The sequence below is a fragment of the Dermacentor variabilis genome, chromosome 5, assembly GCF_050947875.1.
Source record: "Dermacentor variabilis isolate Ectoservices chromosome 5, ASM5094787v1, whole genome shotgun sequence".
Classification (NCBI taxonomy): domain Eukaryota; kingdom Metazoa; phylum Arthropoda; class Arachnida; order Ixodida; family Ixodidae; genus Dermacentor; species Dermacentor variabilis.
The window spans coordinates 7,028,886-7,042,603 of NC_134572.1; positions in this window are offsets into that span (position 1 = coordinate 7,028,886).

Here is a 13,718-nt window from a genome sequence, read left to right on the forward strand (position 1 = left end):
TTCTTTCCATAGCTCTTTGCGTCGTCCTCAATTTAAGTAGAACCCTTTTCGTAAGCCCCCAGGCTTCTGCCCCGCACGTGAGTACTGGTGAGACACAGCTGTTATACACTTTTCTCTTGAAGGATAATGGCAACCTGCTGTTCATGATCTGAGAATGTCTGCCAAACGCACCCCAGCCCATTCATATTCTTCTGATTATTTCAGTCTCATGATCCGTATCCGCGGTCACTACCTGTCCTAAGTAGATGTATTCCCTTACCACTTTCAGTGCCTCGTTACCTATCGTAAACTGCTGTTCTCGTCCGAAACTGTTAAACATTACTTTAGTTTTCTGCAGATTAATTTTTAGACCCACCCTTATGCTTTGCCTCTCCAGGTCAGTGAGCATGCATGGCAATTGGTCCCCTGAGTTACTAAGCAAGGCAATATCATCAGCGAATCGCAATGGTACATGGTACATCAACTACTCTAGTGCGTTCCCCGTAGTAATGTTCCGGCAGCTCTTTAACTTTGCTCACTTGCAATATGTTTGTGTATCATTCCTCAGTCGGTTGATGACGCCTGTGGTATCTGGTGAGTATATTTCTCGCTTTTGGCTTCGCTGTGGGGATGTAGAACCTCTACCGACAGATACATCATTAGAATACCTTGTTAAGCTAGTTGGAAAACTTTATCCGAAGTTGCACGTTGTGCAAAGGCACACTAAACACAGGCACGCAAGACAAGCGCCGCATCCTGTCTGTGTTCGAGTGTCATGTGCTATTTTAAAGCGAATTCCATTGGCGACAAATGCGTGCCATGTGACATCGTTTCACATTAATGGAAACGCGGCATGAAGAGCACGTTCATTATCAAATTTCTAGTGCATGTGAGAAAAAAAACTGTTTTCGTAAAATAGTATACTTTCAATCTATGCACTGGGGGTATAAAGGTTATAAACAAGGATAAAGTGCCTCAGAAAGGCTGGCCAACGTTTCGATAGGAGGACCTATCTTCGTCAAAGGAGGCCTCGTCATCCTCGGCATGTTACTCTTAAAGGGTTATTAGAGTGACGTCACGTGCGGTTATTGTCGGTGGCGGCTGGTTGTAAAGGGAGAGACTTCCAAGAGAATGAGCGCTGTCGCCTGGCGTCTCTAAGCGTGGTTCCTAAGACGAGGGGACAAGAGTGGGAGAGTGGGAATGCGGGGAGAAAAAAGAAAAAGGGGAAAATGGGACACCAAGTGGGGAAAGAAAAGGAAAGGAAAAGGAAAAGGGGGGAAAGAAGAAGAAGGGCATGGGCGGGTTTGGGGAAGCGAGAGGTTAGGGAGCATTCAGGGGTGTCGTTGCCGAAAAAGGTGTCCTGGCATCTGGAACATTGGAATGTGTTGGTAAGGGTCTTTCAAGAAAATATAATACTAAACGGACGGAAAAAAATTGGGGGGGGGGGGGACCGGAACAGGAATAACAAATAGGAGGGTGCCATGAGTAAAAGCGGGCGCGGGCAGGTGTACATGGGAAAAGGGGTCGTACAGTTGATATAAACGTAACAACATGAAAGCGTATATTAAATTGAATAGTAGGCAGGGAAAATTGGAAATTGAGGAATAGGTGAGGTTAAGGAATTAAGGTTAGCTGGTGGCGCAATGTGTTTTGTGCCTTGGTTGATATGAGAATTTCAGATTTATGTTACAGCTTTTAAAGATTCAAAGTTACCATGTGCCAAATTAATTCCCGTCGGGTGTAGGCATCTAAACTTGTGTAGGAGGTATGTTTCCGTATATTTCATCTTGCGAAGTGAACGGAAATTTGTTTGAAGTATATAGAGTCTTGCTTTGTCGAATATATGACCATGTCCATTGAAGTGGCTGGCTACTGCTTGAGGTAAATTGTGTTTTCCATCTGCGCGGTGACAGCTGAGTCTTGTACGAATTTGTTGTGCAGTCTCGCCTATGTATTGTTTGCTACAAGCGGCACATTCTAGACAGTAGACTACGTTGCTTGATGTGCAGGTGAAACTCGAAGTTACCTTGCGTGAGTAATTGGACGCCGTACTTTTCACTGTAGTAGTAGATTGAATATGTTTGCATGTAGAGCACCTGGGGTTGCCACAGGGACCGGTTCCCAACTTCATCTTTGTCCTTAGTTTGAAATCTACAAGAATATCCTTGAAATTAGTGTTGCGTCTGTAGGCTACTCTGGGCGGGTCGGGAAAAATCTTATTCAGTTTCTGGTTGCTCGTGAGAATTTGGTAGTATTTACTGAGGATGTTGTTCACGTTTGGGAATGCGTTTGAGAATTTAGTAGTAAGAAGAGGCGTTGTTCTTGTGAGCCTAGGGCGGATCTTGAGGACCTCGGCTCGATCAAGTTTGGTTGCATCAGTGTAGGCTTTATAAAGGGCACTGCTTGAGTGGTTCCTGTTTGACAAGATTTCTTTAAGTTGATCGAGTCTGTCTATGTATTCTTGGTTTTCAACGACCCGCCATGGTTGCTCAGTGGCTATGGTGTTGGGCTGCTGAGCACGAGGTCGCGGGATCGAATCCCGGCCACGGCGGCCGCATTTCGGTGAGGGCGAAATGCGAAAACACCCGTGTGCTTAGATTTAGGTGCACGTTAAAGAACCCCAGGTGGTCAAAATTTCCGGAGTCCTCCACTACGGCGTGCCTCATAATCAGAAAGTGGTTTTGGCACGTAAAACCCCAAATATTATTATTATTATTGGTTTTCAACTCAACTACGACGTAGTTGTGTGGCTTGGCCTTTAAATATGCCTTGTTTGCAATGTATGCGATGTCTACAACATTATACTGGTTTAATTTTGTGGAAGCTTTCGCCACGACTGGTATTTCTAGACTCGAGGTCCCACTTGTTGGCGTGAGGTGGCTCTTTGCATGAAAGGTTGTTTTTTTATTAAAGTTTGCTTTTTCCTTTGTTTTTGAGCCAATTTTCTAGACTGTTTTTCGTCGTAATGCTCTAAATCCATCTTCCCATCCTGTGTCAGAGCCATGTTCTGAAGTCTCTTTCTAAAACTTTCGAGTTGTTCTTCGCAGTGTTTCTTGAGGATATTCAATAGTTAAAGTGAGGCATTGGTCAGTGTTGTTTTCCAATTTACACGACGGTGTGGTAGGAGTGTTCCTAGAGCTGGTATAGCCTTCAGTGTTAGACATTTAGGGATTGTATTGTTCTCTGTGCAGAGTATGTACGTTTTCAGATCGGAGGTGTAGCTCGCACGTTTTTTTGGTAAGTTTTCTAACCTGCAGGAATTCAGTGCTCCATGGCAGAGACGAGTTATTGACCTGCGATGGCTGTCATTTATTTGTCTTTCTGCGGGTAGATCTGCGTGGGGTATGTTTCTGTTTGGCAGGTTTCTTGCCGTTCGTATCGCTTGATTACAGCTCGGTTTCTGTTTGACTCTGTGCGTGTGCAGGCGGGCGTGTGGGTGTCTGTGTGAACGCTTCGGTAGTGGATTTTCTGTTGTCTGTAACAGTTGTGTCTGTCTGCACTGCCGTTGATGTCGTTTTTGGAATAGTGTTTGTCTTGTGGCTCGTTTCACATTCCGCTGTCTGTGTTCTGAGGGTTATTGAGGTTAAAAAAATTATACTATTGATTTTTTTACGTGCCAAAACCACGATCTGATTATTAGGCACACCGTAGTGGGGGTCTCCGGAAATTGGGACCACCTGGGGTTCTTTAACGTGCACCTAAATCTAAGTGCACGGGTGTTTTCGCATTTCGCCCCCATCGAAATGCGGCTGCCGTGGCCGGGGTTCGATCCCGCGACTTTGTGCTTAGCAGCCCAACACCATAGCCACTAAGTAACCACGGCGGTTGTGTTCTTGAGGTGACTGTTTCACTTGTTCAGTGGCTTGTTTCACATTCCGCTGTCTCTGTTCCGAGTGTCCCTGTGGTAACTGCCGCAGTCGTGTTGTTTGGAGCGGCACGGTCGGCAGAGCCGGTGGGGGTGGTATTTGAGGTAGATTTAAAGGGTGTTTTTCTGTATATGTCCTTAAAAAGGATTTGATTGTGTTGAGGAACTAGCTCTACTCCTCTGCGGTTTAAGTGGAAACCGTCCCAAGCTAGGTGCTCGTGCAGTGCTTCGTGTATTTCTGCGTGGTGCATCGTGTCAACGTTCTTGTGGAAGTGTTCTAATTTGAAAATTAATGAGTTGAGTTTATTGGTTTCCTCATTGTGCTTCATGAGTGCGTTAGCTTGGTGGATTAGTGGGCGGTGCTCTTTTTTCATTTTTGTATGCGGGGAGCGGCAGTTGTTACGGTCATGTGTGGGTTTGGGCGAGCGGCTTGAATTGTTCGTATTACTACATTCATAGACTCGATCGCTTCCGCGGTGATTTGTGTATTGAGGTTGTTTGTGCCTACATTGATAATGAAGTGTGGGATGTCAACTTGCATATCACAAACTAGCGGAAGAATAACTGATGTTTGCGCTCCACTCAGGTACCTTATGTACGGCGCGTGTGGGCCTGGTGTTCATTCAAGTATCTGTACTGACTGTCTCCAAGGGCTGCCACATGGGCAAAAGATAACAAGGGGCACTTACCCTGCTCCATCATCGTCAGCCGACATGGGAATCCAAAAGCAAGAAAGGGGCTGGCAGATGGAATAGCGCACTGTGGTACAGAGGTTACAAACAGGGATAAAGTGCAGGTCCGTTCTACAGGCCCTGCTCTGCAGATCCTGTACGTTAGTTGTGACTGTGTTTGATTGCAGGATTTAAAGTTGAAACATGCCTCAAGAATTTAATAGGCAAAGTTCAACGTTTTAGTGCTGCTATATATTCATGTAACATGTTAAGTATTGCTGGTTTATCAATAGCTTCCAAGAGCTAGTTTTCTTGATCGATGAAAGTTCTTGATTTAACTTGTTAAGTATTAGGTAAGTGAGCGTTTTATTTACCTTGGCTTCATTTTTCTGCAAAATACCCGTGGGAGCAAAACTAACTTACAATAGTTTAAAGCTCAGCTTGCTGGGCCACTGAGCATCGGAATTTTCGCTTCGGAAGAATTTCTGCTGTAAAGGGGCGAACCAAAGTTAAGGTGAGCGCGGCGGCGCGCGGCAAGAACGCCGCGACTTTTTACGAACGTGAATTCGCTCATTGTCAGCGAAAATTGTTGGGCTTTTTAGTTTAGCCTATAATCGCGAACATCGCGCAGCGCAGATGAGCAAGCGATAGAGTGATACGCACGCGGTTTCTTGGCGCACGCGGAGCAAATTTCGCTGCGTAACGTCGCACGGCGCTGCAGCAAACAAAGCGGAAAGGAAGGAGCCCGCCGTGCCCTATCAAGTGGTTTTTCTACGAAACTAATGAACTACAGAAGCACATATTGGCAACCACTACTAACTTGTTTTCCATACCTTCCTCGATCCACTCTTCCACTCCAACAACAGCGTTGTTCTGGCCGGGTCGGCGTATTCCGTTTCCTCGAAGTCGTCCGAGCACAGCCGCCGTGTATCTGCACCCATGTCGGCCCCACCATGACTTAGGCGTAATTTCACCGTATGCCACACCTGAAAAATGGGGAAAATACCGCGTGCCATGAAGAAAGAACAGCTAAAAGCGAAACCAAAGTACGAAGAAGCGACGGAAAAATTCAGCCCTTCCAGGCACAGGTTGAAAAGTTAAGCGCACCTCGGTCGTCGCGCAGGTAACTCGAACTTCTTGTTGCAATTCAAAACACAAACAGTTACTGCTAGGTGATTTATGTTTTCTTCTCGGTTTCTGACGTGTTCATTGACATTCAAAGGTGGTAATGTCACAACAAAAAACTTGTCACTGGAATGCTCTCCAGCGTAACCAGCTTCTGCAGCATGCATTCAAGTACCTTCGCCAAATATAAATTGCAATTTTTCTACTCGTGAAAGAAATGAAGAGCAACCGCTAACATATACCAAAGCGAAATTTCCGTCTGCACGTCAGCTACAGCATCAATTGGCCCATGTGCATATGTCATCAAGTAGCTTCAGTTTCTTACAACACCGCAATAAAATGCGCCGCACCAAACCACCAAAAAATATGTTCACTTAAGAACAAGCGCGGAAGATATTCCCTTTCCTCCTATGGCTGTTTTGATAAATATAGCGCGTGTGTCTTCATAACGACTGCAGAAGAAGTGTGCTTACCTCTCGTCCACAGGGAAACAAAAATTTCCTTCTGCCATTCCTCTCCCCATCGCCGCACCACACAGCCGGGCGGCACCGCCTTGTGCCCTCAGTTTTTCCGACATTGCCGGAACGTTCGCGGGCGCGGAAAGCCTCTCAACGACAGAGCATACGAAAAACGGCGCACGTGGACGGAAAGCGGCGGCAGCGTACGAATCAGCCGGCGCGATTAGAGCGAAAGCGCCGCGCGTTGGCGCAACAAATGAAGCGATTGAACAAAGATATAGGACGCCGAAAAAGAAAAGAGCCGACAACACATTTTATTTGCTCGCATAATTGCATCACTTTATCGATATGTAGGTTGAAAAGTGAGAGCCACATATGCGAAAGTTGTCTACTTTTCGTCTGTCTACCAGCGTAATGGCGGCGCTTTATTGCCGGTACCGAAACTAGCCTCACTGTCCACACACTGGTTTGACGCGCTAATCGGTCGCTTCCCTTAATTTTTTGCTCTCTTTCTGGACCCTTGCGGTATGTCTGCAAGAAACTCTATACGGTGAAGTTATACCATCGTGATACTGCAGCAGCTACCTGCTGCTAAAAGCTACAGGGCCCGTACTCGTCAACCTTCTTCTCCGCGTAATAGCGTGCCCTGATAGGCCGGCGTTACCACTGAATATATGTGGTAACCTCTGTTATAACAATAATGTTGCCGCAGCAAAATGGCGAACCACGGGCGGCCATTTCGTAAGAGGAGTTCTTTTTTTTTTTAAATAATATTCTGGGATTTTACGTGTCAAAACAGCGATATGAATACGAGGCACGCCGTTTAGTGGGCGACTCCGGATTGATTTTGACCACCTGGAGTTCTTTAACGTGCACGCAATGCACGGTACACGGGCGTTTCGCGACAATGGGTTTCATATATAGGCGGCTTGATTATTCCCGCGGCATGTCCTTCTATAGAAATCTACATGGAGAAACTGCCGCGCTGCAATGAAATGCAGTGCGCTTATGTTTCATGTCACGTTCGAACAGCCCAGGTGATTCAACTTAATCCTATATATGCCCTCCATCGACTATACGGCGCCTCGTATTTCTGGCCCATAACTCACAAACAAGACGAGAGTCCGACGAAATGCCGCCCGGTCAGATAAAGTCATTGCTAGGGAAAAAGCAGCACTGGTTGTAGTCAAAACAAATAATTGCACGCAGAATCTCCTGTCGTAGTTATCGAAATCATGCGTAAGAATCTGTTACTAACCACCTGCTGTTTCGCCGTCTTATGCTGCTGTGTTTGGTATAATTGCGAGAAACACCACGAAAAAATCGTCAAATGGAGAAGCGTCGTTACAACATCCAAATGTTAACTGAGACCAGCATGCACGAGACGACGAGTAGTAACAACGTTCACGCATGTTATATGATGGTGCGTTTCGATGATGCCGCTGTTTCGTGGAAGATGAGCCCTGGCCGATGCGCGTTGTAGTACGTGACGTAATTGAACAGTGTCACGTTTGGTAGACTTCCTACGTGGTCGATGACGCTGCCTGCTCTCGATGCGAACCGTGATCAACCGTACTCCGGCGGCGGCTGCGTATGGTGCGCCCGCGCGAGCCCTATCTGAAGAGCGACCTGCGATCGGGAGCGCCAAGTGCTGATAGTGTCGTGTGCGCTGCGTTCTCGCAATTCGCGTGGAAGCGAGAGGCAGCACGAAGCTAAATTCGCTCTCTGCTGAGGGTCCTGTCTTGAAAGCGATCGTCTTACGTGACGTACTGACTGAAGGACGGACGGACGGAAATGCTTACGCATTTAGAAGACGTCTCGAGATCCGTACGGATCTCTTTTTCCCAAGGAATTTGTGCTGTCGTGGAATCGAAGAGCGAGAGAGCGAGACCGCCGTCCAGCTGCAGGGTCTTCTAAGCGCGCTCGCGGATGAGGCGGTCTCGGAATTCACCAAACTAGCCGCGGTCGACCATGCCATGAAGGACGGTGCGGTACTGATCGATCGTTCAGGTCTGCAGTTCTTGTTTCTGCCGGTTGAAGCACGCTGCATTCTTTCCTGCTTGAATGAAGTGTTGGTCGAACTTTCCCTTGACCAGGTTAATAGTTCGCGGCGTCCTCTGCGGAAAGTGAAAACATATTGAATATTTTCTTCACTTGTCGCATCACGTTCGTGTAGAATTTGCACCTGAACTTCCGGGTCTTGCCTGTTGGGACCACATGCGTAGCGGTCTTCGAACTCGAATATCCAGGCCGGCCATTCTCATGCTTGGTCAAACTTGAATGGTTTGCCAGGCTTTCTTGAAAATTCCGACTAACTAGCTGATGTCGCTACGGTTAACACAGTGTTTCGATCCTGCTAGACGTGATGAGACAGAGCAGCTTTTCAAGCAGAGCGGGATTACACTGTCACGCCAAGTGGTGGGCTTGAAGAGCGGAAAATCAGCTCCCTGGCGGCATCGCGGTGATTGAAATTTCGCCTTCGTTGTGCGCTGCCTTTACGGTCTTTTGATTGCGCTGTGTCCTTGCCAATGTTTTCCGATCTTAACATTAATTTAGCATGACAAGTTCAATAGTACCTCTGTAATATAACGGTCCTTTTTTAAAAAAAAAAGGTATTCTTTGGCGAGTTACCGCCACCCGCCGTGGTTTTGTAGTGGCTATGGCGTCGCGCTGCTAAACATGAGGTCCCGGGATCAAATCCCGGCGGGTGCATTTAGATAGGGGAGAAATGCAGAAACGTCCGTGTACCGTGAATTATGTGCACGTTAAGTAACCTCTGGGGGTCAAAATTAATCGGGAGTCTCCCACTACTGCGTGCCTCATAATCAGATGGTGGCTTTGGCAACACCAAATTTAATTTAATAGAGTTACCGTCACTTTTCCATTGTTGTGGTCGCACCGATGGCACGACCTGTTGGGAACTCGGCGCTGACGCCCGTGGTTGCACCTGGGTCGCAAGCCCCAAGGGTAGCGTTGGCCTGGCGGCCTGGGGTACAACTGGAAGCATCCGAAGGTCCCGGCAAAGCATGAGTCGACTGGTAACAACAAAACAACTTGTTTATTCTAACATCGCAAAGAGTTGGCGGTCAGGTTGACCGAAGTAGAGAGACGGGAGTGCACTTTTCTCAACAGAAGAAATCGGAGCCCTCCTTTGGCGTCCGGGGGCAGCTGTTTTTATACTCTCGCAGTTGAGGGCAAGAAGGAACCCCTGGAAGGGGGCGCACGTGACGGCGCCGCTCGGGCACGTTGGGACGAGTAGGTGACGCATACTGTCGTGTCGCCGCCGGTCGGGCACAATTGGGAGGAGCAGGTGGCTCACACTGTCGTGTCGCCTCCGGTCGGGCACAATGGGGAGGAGAAGGTGACTCACACTGTCGTATCGCCGCCGGTCGGGCACAAGGGGGAGGAGAAGGTGACTCCTACTGTCGTATCGCCGCCGGTCGGGCACAATGGGGAGGAGAAGGTGACTCCTACTGTCGTATCGCCGCCGGTCGGGCACCATATGCACATACACTCACACACGCACATGAAGACACGTGGCATCGGAACATGCCTGGACGCGCTTGGCGGGGAGGCGTAGCGGCGACGCCGAACGGGCCAAAATGTCTGCCGCTTTGTTGCAGTCGCGCCGGCTAAACCGCGCGTCGTAGGCGAAACGTAACAGACCGCCCCGCCGGGGGAAGGAGATCCCGATGGACAGGGGACTGCATCCGCTGTCCGGAGGGATGTCGCTCGATGATGCTCATAACCGAAGTCGGGCGTCCCTCGACGTTTCTTGAGCGCAGCGCACAGAGAAGGCCTCGTTCTCTCGTTCAGGTTCGCACGGGACACTGCAAAGTGACTTCGGGAGAGTTCACATTTTTGTTCTCGTTCCCGGCAAGCGTTAGAACTACGCTGAAACTCAACCGCTCAGTCAGCAAGCACGGCACAACCCTCACTAAGCCCTGCCAGGCTCTTTCCCCTTTTATACCACTGCCTAGTTCCTTACAGTAGTCTAGCATCACTCAGAACGCGTCCACAAATTGGAAAATTGCACTAGAAAGCATATCATCACTTTGAAACACTAAACAAAAGCAATAGGTTAAAAAATCCTGCCTCAGGAAGAAAAACATCAGTAACAAACAATTTTGAGGCTGATTCCTACGTTAGGGGCTTCGACTTAAGCCATCGGCGTTACCGTTGAGACTCCCCTTTTTGTAACGCACCTCAAAGGAATATTGTTGCAAAGCGAGGCTCCAGCGCAGAAGGCGGCCATTTTTGGGAGAGATGGTCTGCAGCCATTGGAGAGGGCAGTGATCCGTCTCAATGATAAACCTCGAGCCGGCTAGATAGCATGACAATTTCTGAACGGCCCACACGAGACATGCACACTCTTTCTCGGTGGCGCTATACGCCTGCTTACGACTGGTCAGCTTACGACTAGCATACAGGACGGGGTGTTCTACTTCTCCATTTTCCCGTTGGCACAGTACAACGCCCATGCCTCGCTCACTAGCATCGCACTGAACAACGAACCCTTTTGTATAGTCTGGCGATCGTAGCACAGGCTGGCTTGTTAGGGCACTCTTTAGGGCACTAAAAGCTCTTTCCTTTGTCTCGTCCCAGACGACTGTTTGAGGCTCTGTTTTTCTTAGAGCATCCGTCAGGGGAGCCGCGATATCAGAGTACCTGGGGATGTACCTCTGATAGTAGCCGGCGACACCTAAGAACGACCGAATATCGGTCTTCGTGCGCGGTTGCGGGAAGTCTCGCACAGCGGCCACCTTTATTCAGAGGGGCGGCGACGACCCTGACCAATCACGTGACCGAGGTAGACAACCTCGGCCTGTGCTAACTGGCACTTAGGAGCCTTGACTGTCAAGCCCGCTTCGCGCAGGCGGGTTAGCACTGCCCGCAAGTGTGCCATATGCTCAGACCAGGATGCGGAGAATATCGCTACGTCGTCTAGATACGGTAAAGCGAATTCTTGCTGTCCCCGCAACACTTTATCCATGAGGCTTGAAAAACAGTATGGCGCGTTCTTCAAACCAAAACTCAACACTTTAGGACGGAATGTTCCCATGGGTGAAATGAACGCCGCATACCTACTAGCCTCTTCTGTAAGTGGAACCTGCCAATAACCCCTGACAAGATCTAGGGTGGAAATAAACTGAGCGCTACTAACTTTCTCAAGGCGCTCCTCGATGTTAGGGATCGGATAAATTTGATCCTTAGTGATGGAATTAAGCCTGCGGTAGTCGACGCAAGGACGAGGTTCCTTGCCCGGTACCACAACTAAAATCAAAGGGGAGGTATAATCACTCTCACCTGCCTCAATAACACCGAGCTGTAGCATTTTCTTTACCTCAGCCTCCATAATATCGCTCTGGCGGGGTGACACTCGGTACGCCTTGGATCGTACTGGCTCTGGGGAGGTAAGTTCTATGTCATGAGTAAGGACAGAAGTCCTACCAGGCCTCTCAGAGAACAGACCTTGAAACTCTTGTAAGAGCTGGTGTAGTTCGGTTTTCTGCTCAGGCGACAGCGATGCTCCACTGACTAAGTCACTAATGACTTGACCGGTGTCTTCCCTGTTCGTCACTGAGCCTAGTCCCGGAAGCTCGACCGGGAGCTCTTCAGGAACGTTTACCATCATGCACACCACTGCTTCCCTTTGTCTATAAGGTTTGAGCAGATTACAGTGGTAAATTTGCTGTGCTTTCCGCTTTCCTGGCAGACTCACCACGTAGTTAACGTCCGACAGTTTCTGAACAATTCGTGCTGGGCCCTCCCACTGCATGTCTAGTTTGTTGTTTAGCGATGTGCGCAATATCATGACCTCATCGCCCACCTCAAAACGACGGGCCCTGGCGGTCCGATCATAATAAACCTTGGCCCTCTGCTGGGCCTTTGCCATTGCTTCACCTGACAACTCCTGTGCCCTTCTTAAGCGTTCGAGGAGCTTAAGCACGTACTCCACCACGACTGGGTCGTCGCCCCTGCCTTCCCACGATTCTCGAAGCATGCGAAGCGGAGACCGAAGCGAGCGACCGTACACCAGCTCAGCTGGCGAAAACCCCGTAGCTGCATGCGGCGCGGTCCTTAATGCAAACATCACCCCAGGCAGACACAGCTCCCAGTCAGTTCGATGTTCAAAACACAATGCTCTCAACACGCGCTTCATGACGGAGTGGAGCTTCTCAACGGAATTCGACTGTGGGTGGTACACTGAGCTGTGTAACAGCTTTACCCCACACCTTTCGAGAAAAGTTGTCGTCAAAGCGCTAGTAAACACTGTGCCCTGATCTGATTGGATTTCCGCAGGAAAACCAACTCGCGCAAATATGGACAGTAGTGCATTGACTATCTCAACTGAGCTGAGTTCTTTAAGCGGCACTGCTCCAGGGAACTTTGTCGCTGGGCAGATCACAGTCAAAATGTGTCTGTACCCCGTGGCTGTTACCGGCAGAGGTCCCACTGTATCAATAACGAGCCGTCTAAAAGGCTCCGTAATGATAGGTACCAATCTCAACGGCGCCCTCGATTTGTCCCCTGGTTTGCCCACCCGCTGACAGGTGTCACATGTCCTCACGAAATGGTCTGCGTCCCGAAAACACCCTGGCCAATAGTACTCTTGCAAGAGACGGTCCTTAGTTTTCTTAACTCCTAGGTGTCCGGACCACGAACCCCCGTGCGACAAGCGCAACAGATCCTGACGATAGCATTGAGGCACGATCAGCTGATCGAACTCCACTCCTCTGCGGTCTAGATACTTCCGGTACAGGACTCCACCTCTTTCCACAAAACGCGCATTTTTCCTGGCGATACCTTCCTTGACAATGCAGCGTATGTTTTCTAGGCTGCCATCCTTCTTTTGCTCGGCTATCAAAGCCGACCGGCTGACTTTTAGCAACCTATTAAGTCCATCTGACGTAGGCGCGATGAGCAAATCTGCAGATAGCTCTTCTAACTTTCCCGCATCGGGATTTTCCTCTCCAGTATCTGGTGCCTTTAACGTTACATACTCAATTTTATTCAGTTCAGGCGTGCTCTGAATATCGGCTTGCTGCGCCTCTGACCCTTTTTCATTGTTTGATAACGTCGGCCCCGCAACTACCGCCTTTGCAGCGAGCTCCCGAACCTTCGACCTGGTTAAGGCCTGAACGCTAGCCTCACCAAACAAAAGCCCCTTCTCGCGCAGGAGGTGATCGGACCTGTTCGAAAATAGGTACGGGTACTGGGGGGGCAGCATAGATGACACTGCCGCCTCCGTCTCAAGCGCTCCGAAAGGTCCTTCAATAAGCACTTTTGCTACCGGCAGACACACGCTATGAGCTTCCACGGCTTGCTTGATCCATGCGCACTCGCCCGTGAACATATGGGGTTCTACGTAAGACGGGTGAACTACATCCATTGTAGCTGCGGAATCGCGAAGCACTCGGCACTCTTTCCCGTTCACGAGGAGGTCTCGCATGTAAGGCTCGAGAAGCTTCATGTTCTCGTCAGTGCTGCATAATGAAAAACACACAACTTTTGGTGTTGTTTCCGGACACTGCGCCGAAAAGTGACCCGGCTTCTGGCACGTATAACAAACGCGCGATTGCCTCATCTCGAACCGCTTTCTGCGTTCGGCTTCGGCTG